Source organism: Apteryx rowi, unplaced genomic scaffold (assembly GCF_003343035.1).
Source record: "Apteryx rowi isolate R43461 unplaced genomic scaffold, aptRow1 scaffold_74, whole genome shotgun sequence".
In the NCBI taxonomy this organism is placed as follows: Eukaryota; Metazoa; Chordata; class Aves; order Apterygiformes; family Apterygidae; genus Apteryx; species Apteryx rowi.
Window position 1 is genome coordinate 2428721 of NW_020451027.1, and position 7829 is coordinate 2436549.

At 38.3% G+C, this 7829-nt stretch overlaps 1 long non-coding RNA gene across 1 annotated transcript in view; it reads left to right on the plus strand.

Moving 5' to 3' along the window:
* The window catches only part of LOC112976540, a 63636-nt gene extending 59775 nt beyond the window's left edge, over positions 1–3861 (plus strand). The window contains exon 4 of the long non-coding RNA XR_003257075.1: positions 3787–3861. This is a non-coding gene — a long non-coding RNA (uncharacterized LOC112976540). The remainder of the gene's footprint in view (positions 1–3786) is intronic.
* The last annotated feature ends 3968 nt before the right edge of the window (positions 3862–7829 follow it).

Consider the following 7829-nt stretch of genomic DNA (forward strand, 5'->3'; position numbering starts at 1 on the left):
TTGTGGAACACAGGGAGTCTCAGATCACGGTGCAGGCAGCCCTGCAAGAACAGTATTCTGTTCTTGCAATTTCTACCACCACTACCGCCAAGCATTCACTGAAAAGTGAACACTCTTCATTCTGTCAGAGAAAGGCCTTCCTCTCCACGGCTGCACAGAAGTTCTACTTTCAGCATATAACTCAGACATGCAAGAATAAGTTGAAGCTCTAACAACAGTCAGCTGGATTTAATTCCTTTTAGTGGAAGCACAACACAATGTCAGTGCTTAACGAGACTTATTATTGCTGTTGATTTACTGCAGGTACATGAAGATTTGGCATTTGAGAATAATCAAAAAGGTGGGAAAAAAATAGAAAAGGTACTAAAACAACTAATGACTGATCATTCTACTTCACTTTTTTCTAGATGAATCTCCAGGTGCCAGCTGGTGTAAATGCAGATTCCACTGATGTCAGTGGAGCTGTGTCAGTTTACACTAGCTGAGAATCTGATCCCAAGTGTGTTAGTGCCATTTTTAGACACTGCCACTGGAATTCACTTTTGTGGAAAAATTAAAAATACATCCAACCTCATTGCATTTCTTCCTGCCCCAAGTGTATAACTGGAAGCCTGCCAACAGACTGTGGGAGAGGGCAAGTGGGAGATGGAATTAATGGAAGTAGCCTAGAACTCTATCCCCAAGATATCTTGGCAATATGAGTATTAATACTATTGTTCTGTCATTTCTTTCTTTTAGAAAAAAGCATTTGCCTTCAAAAAGTCTTACTCCACCTCCCCGTAAAAATGTAATGCCAACAAAGGAAAAAGATGTTGCAAGTCATGCAGAGCACCTACCACAGAAGTATGCTAAAATACTGTTCTAATCAATGTACAATTTGTACAGTTTTTAATGCATCATTGGGAAATTATCTGAAGTTTACAACTTTTAAGAAACCCCAGTCTAAGATTTGTTTATTCACCTAAAGATTTGTTCCCAAAGGATCTCACTGCTGGAGAATTAGCAAGATTGGTTAACAGACACACACAGCTTGACACAACGAGCAAAGCCAGACCTGTGTGACATCTGTCATCTATATTTCTGTGAGCACTCGTGTGGGGAAGGGAGAGAGAAGGAAGGAAGAAGTGGGGCAATACACAGGGCAGAGTAGTGCCTTATGGCTCCAGCCACCATCTGTAAGTAGGGAAAGGGAGCTGTTATTATTGTTTTACATACAGCAGCTGTTAAACATGAGTGCACCATATGACAAAATCTAGTTGCCAGTATTAACCAGTATAATGAAGTTGAACATTTGCCTTTTGATTCAAGATATAAAAATCAAAGTGCAAGAGCTAGTTAATTAGAACTAAAGATGCAGCTCACATAGTATTGAGGTAATTGTTTGTTTGTGCAGAACAACATCCATACCTTCAACTCAGGTCAGGCCATCAAGAAGAGGAAAAGGACTGCAGACAAGATGCTCCGTTTCACACAGTTGCCCTCTGGAAGGGCTGGCAAAGGCAGTCACTTAAATTAGGTACAGGTCATCAGACAAGGTATCTCATCTATTCCTAAGACATGCAACTCCAGCAGTCCAAATCCCTATGGCCTTTGCAACAACAATGAACTATTTCCTCATGTACCTCTGTCAATTCACATTAGGTTCCTGGAAGTGCTCTGGTTTATTTAGGACCTACTAACCTTAAATAAAGGTGGTGGGTTTTTTTTTGTGTGTGTGTGTGTGTGTGTGTGTGTGTGTGTGTAAAATCTCCAGTCTGAATGTTCTCATAAGCCTGCAGATCTGAAATAAAACTTAAAATAAAGCTGGCATTTGTAACACAGCTAGCAAAGCCCAGTAGGGGATAAAAAAAATGAAAACCAGATGACAGAAGGTGAAAGCATTTTTACCCTGCATAACCTGCACACATCGGGCATCAGGGCTGTAAACACAGGGTTACTTATTTTGTACTTTGAACAAGTCTTAGTCCTCTTCAATATAGGCTAGGTAACCAAGAAGTACTGAGGTTTTTCCACTAGGAGCAAGGGGACGGGAACATAGCAGTAAACAGTGAAAATAACTTTTAATGCGTTTTACCCAAACATAACATCTACATAGCTCCTCTCCTTCCCTACACCCCATCCTAAGTGCCAGGTTTCAGACAGGCAAGACCTAATATTGAAGTATTAGGTGACAGAGGGAAGCAGGGAATAAGAACATAGGAATAAATACTGAAAGAAATGTCATACAAAAAGCAAGTTCATAACAGGGAGGATGGTAAACATGAGTGACCTTAAACCATAAAGTCTATTCATTTGGCTAGAACAATGTTGAACACATGCAGATAAGTACAAAAGACTATTGAGCTGAAAAGCCTTGTTCTCTCATTGCTCATGCTGGTGTAAACCAGAACTCCTTCCCTAACATCCATGGAGTTACTGTGATAAAGCCAGTACAAACAAATGGAAAATCCAGCTTCAGGGCTAAAGTATTCATCGGCAGCAGATATCCCATGCTGCTGTGTTAGCAAAAAGGGGTTCACTGCCACATTGCTTTGAAGTCCGATACATTCATAATCACAGTGGCATTCCTAAACAAAATATGTCTAATCTACCATAAAGGAGAGATGTGTTTTGTCCCATTCATGTCTAGTTCTCCAGCAGGATTTATTAATGACTTGCTGTCCTTTAGATTCATTTGACAGAAAATACAGTTGAGTTAAATGATAAAGAGCAATAAAAGCCTGTACAGGCAGAGCAATTAGTTGAAAGAAACAGCTAGGTGAAAGTGCTTGTCATGGCATTTCTTTACAGAACTTATGCAGGCAGCACAGTTATGAATTGCAGTCTTTTGGTGCTGGTTCCTTTTATGCTCTTTAACAAAGAGCATAAATATTTTTAAAATAATCACACATTAATAAAAAACAGAGTATAAAACTACCTTGTCCTTTGGTAAAAATATTTAATAAACAGCAATTCACAGAAGCCAATGAATCAGTCAGTTTCAGTGCAGCAAGCTATGCATGGCCCCAAGGAAAAGCGTTCAGACCAACTGGCTTCAAGAGACTGATCATCTGTGAGAGAAGTCAGCTCATGATTGCACATAATCAGGAAGGTAAAGTTCCCAGGTTACCACACCTGCTCTGATCTGTCCTCTAAAATCCCCCCCCCCCCCAAAGAGACATCCTCTCTATAACATGAGAACTACAGCACTACATCTACTTTTTTTTTTTCTTCCCCTTTTAGAAAAGGGCAAATTAATTGGAAAGTTCAAAAAATTAGAAATGTGTGTTGTGCTATTGTGGAAGTTTAAGAATGAGCACTTTACTTTGTGATGATCAATTTCTTGATATAAACAGCTGCCACTTAAAATGAAAGAATGAAATAATGAAAATAATGAAAATAAATTTATGTCAAACCTTGACATAAATTCATCTTTCTCCCTTCTGAAAACTATTGTAACAGGTCCTGCATGTGTGACAATTTGTAAGACAATAAAGGTCTTCTGTCTTTAAGAAGYTTATTAAGAAAATAAGTGTTAAAAGCAAATGTAGTTTTTCATCAATCCTAAACAAGCTTAAATCCAATTGAACCATGTCAGCAAAAGACATTTTACTCAATTGGGCAATCTATAATTGGCAACATCAATTCATAAAATTCTTAGCCAACTTTCATAAATTAGGGGATTTTGTGTTTTGATTTGCCAAGAAATTCAGTTCTGATATAACAGACCACATTCATCCATTTCTGCCAGAATGCCCAACCTATACAGTTAAAACCTGAATAAATGAAATACCTTTCTTTTCATAGAAAAGAAGCTTGGAAAACTGCCAGCTCCTTGCCTGAAGATTGAAATAGGATGGGCAGAGAAGGGTATTGGTGTCGGTAAGAGAACAATGATAGAAATTGCATCATCTGTATGATTAAAATCACTGTGTCAATTTTGATTTTCCTCCCTCCTTTCAGACATTTAAGGATGCTGCCAAGTCAATGGAGATCTCTTGTAGTGGTTGCTTCAGTGAACATTCAACGCTGTCGGTGAGTTTGGAATTAAAGTGAAAACCATCGACCGTTGATTGTACCCTCCAGCTAACCATCCTCCTCCTTACTTCATGCTTTCAGGCCTTAGCACCGAAGATAGCAACCTAACCAGCACACCAGGTTTCTCCCCCACCCTGCCAAGCTTTACAAAAAAGGTCACAATCAACATTCATTGCTGTCGGTGGGTTTAACTATGTGGACAAGCTCACTGAACAATGAATGCAACTGTGGCCCCACATTTTACAGTTGCTGTTAAGAGGAACATCATCTCTGAAAGCGGTAGCAAGAAGCAAGTTCTTCTTATATCCTAAGATTTTCTGGTTAAAAAGTAGTTGAGGATATTCACTTTTTTGCCTGTTGTTTTTAAGTGTGCTTAAGTCAACTGACTGGGGGATGGAGGAAGAAAAAAAAAAAAAAAGCCACACACACACCCCACACACCACTGTTTTTCTGGAACAGTGTCCTCCTCAGAGTTCAGACTCATTCAAGCCATAAGAATTCATATTCAGTAAGTACATGGAAATAAATGCTAGTATGGGGAACTTTTTGTGTATGCGCGCTCCTAAAGACTGAGCACAGGAAGGAAAGATATTTAAGCCTCATCTTAACTAAGATTACAGCTTAGTACACAAAAAACTCTGCTGTACTTGTCAAGACAAAAGTACAAATGGGAGCCAGAATTCAAAGATATGGATAAAATATTACATCAAGTAAGGGATTAGTTTTACATTAAGCTTATTTTAAGCACCTAATAAACACTATCAAACAACAAACCTTATCGGACTTGCCTCCTCTTTTTGTTCCAAGATAAACCAGGAATAAAGAGCTGTCTATTTGGTAGTAACAGTAATTGAACAGTAGTTAAGTTGTAAAACTTACTGTAAGCTTTGGGTACCTATGTCACATTCTCAGAATTTTTGATAGTAATATGAAAATAAAAGTTTAAGTAAAGCACACAACTCTGTCCCGATTTCCTTATGACCTGATCACACACACATACAAGGGCAATTCTAAGTTTCTAACATCATGCAGTTCTCCAAGGTAAGTTCAGCTTTTAGGCTTAGTTGTAAGTCAAATATTCTGGAGTAGGCACTACTTCCAAAAGCTAAGTAACCACATGTCATTCTTATTGTTTCTCCTCATAATAGGGAGGTCCATCAGCAATAATCTATTTTGATTATTTATATGAGATTTTCAGACTTTTCTCAGTTACGCAATGGTTCTCTTACTCACTGTACTTGCTTGTTTTATCCAGGTTTTGTCCATGTAGCAACTAAACAGGCATACAAACATCAAGTCTATCACAGAAAGATACACCCATATTTGCTTCTTCAACTTTGTATTAACAGTTTAATTAAATGACAAAAATATTTCAGTCATGACAGAGCTCTCCCCTGAATACCACACGAGACTGATATTTATTTGGGGTTGGGGAGGAGGGGGAGGAAARGGAGATCAGTTCCTCAAAGAGATAACCACACTAACAAGAAATTGAATTAATCCTGTAAGTTTTTGGACATTATTTAAAATTCATGAYTGGGAAGATTTTTTTACTCCAAAGTTTTCTAGAAAAGAACCCACAGGGTTCTRTTGCTTGCAGGGTACTACTGCTGTCAGAGGGGGCAGAGTTAAATATTAACAGGAAGGGCGTTATGGATGTATGAATTCCCAGCAACACTGTTCAGAGATAAGCCTGTATCTTTATGTTTACTCATTTCTACAGAAATGGGGACTGGGATTACTACTGAAATGCATATTGCAAATAGATAAAGCCCATATTAAAAGCAGGACTCAAAGTTTTGTATTCTATTTAGGAGTAACTTTCAAATTAAGTTGTAGCTAGGATGTTCTGACAAGAGCATTCATCAAGATTGGATGTTACAAGCTAAAATAGATCAAATTCTGTTTCTGCAATGCATTTGTTAATGCTAGTTATAGATGTGTTATGCATTTATAACAGACAAGAGGCTTATCAAAATACAAGATTCTGGAATTTGACAACACAGGAAAGAACCAGCATCCTGGCACATGATCACCTTCAGGCACAGGGGGGACAACAAAAACCATTCCAGCTGTAACTGAGAATAGCTGAATGATGAGAATTGGCATAGACATACCAATTCCAGTGCAGGGGGAAAAATAAATAAAGTTGGTTATATCCTTTCCTAAGATAATACTTCTCAGAATACACAAGTGTTTTCCCTGTTAAAGGATTTCCATCTTAATTTGTTTCCTACACTCACTAAATATTAAATAGCAACAATTCAAAACCTAGTAGAGAGAGGCACAGGAGCCTCCATCAGCACCAACCTGGGCACAAATAATCAGTCCACACCCATTGCACAGATAAAACAAGTATTTTCACCTGGACTGTAAGTTTTTAATGCATTCCTAAAGAACAGGCTCTCAGTTGAAATGGTATCTGAAATTTTAACATGCCTCGTATAAAATTTTTTAGTAATTTTTAGTGACACCATCTTTTCATATCAAGATAGAGAACTAGGATCTGCTTAGCACACTTCATACAGCTTAATACCTAGAAGTCTGCTTCTCCAGACAGAGTGCTCATTTGCAGAACAAGACACTGTTATTCTACACCCCACAGCGGGCACTGCCTTGCACATGCCTTTCCTTACACTATAAGGCCACAGTATGATCCCCATTAAGTAATCATGGCTGTGAAATACTAAGGAGAGGTTTCATGATCATTTTGATATTTTTTGTTAGTAGTATACATACGTATGGGCCAGAGAGACATTCCATAAAATTGCCCTCAGTGTCATTGTAAATAATTCACTCACAACAATATTTTCAGGTCAAGCACATCAAAGTTAGTGAATGCAATGGACCTTGACACAACAAAAGCACCAGTTTTACAGCAGTGGAGGAGGGGGAGAAGGAATACACTTGCCATACATGAGAGCACAGCTGCTCTTCCCCAGGAAGTGGCCCCACCCCTGTGCTTGAAAACAGGACAGGTGGTACTAAGGGGCTGCTATAAAGTTTGGGGGCTCTTTTAGTTACCTATAAGCGTTCATGCATTCTTCCTCAACTTCTGGAATACGACAAAATTCAAAGCATATAACCCAACACTTTCTGCATCAAGCCTATAACTTCTGTTTAGGAAGTATAAAGACACCTGGTCCTGCCTTTAAAACTACAAATCATAAGGATCTCTACAACAGAAATTGTCTGTGATATACAGGATCATGGTATGAAGAATACGTTAAACTCGCTTTTTGGTATAGTCTCGCACCTCCAAGCGGGAAAAAAAGCACTAACATTTCTTGCTTTACAGATGGTGAAGTGATACTCGGTAAGAGTAAAATACAGAAACAGCCTATAGTTAAACTGGAAGCAGTATCTAGAGCTTGCATCCCAATCATGTGTCTTTCTGGAAAAAAATGGATAAACTTGTAATCCAGACTTTTCCCCTCATGTGACCACCACAATTTTTTTCTTGCAGACCATCCCCTTTTTTCTGTTGTATTTGATGTCTATCTTTGTTACTTTCCAGAATTACTGAGCAGACTCAATTTAAGGATTTATACAATGACATCCACTAAATTATAGCATTTTTTCTTCAGGTTAATTTGTACATCTTGCCCATCCTTTTAAAACGTTGTATAATTTTGTCTAACTTTTCATTTTTCTAGTCTTCCTTTGCATCCTCCTTAAGTGCAAACGCAAGAAATGCAGACTGCATTCCATGCAGTCCAGCCAAGGCTAGCTGAAACAGTCTGATGTCTCCTTATTTTACAGGCAAGTACTGATCCTTTTGAACCAAAAATAGCATTTGTAATGACACCACA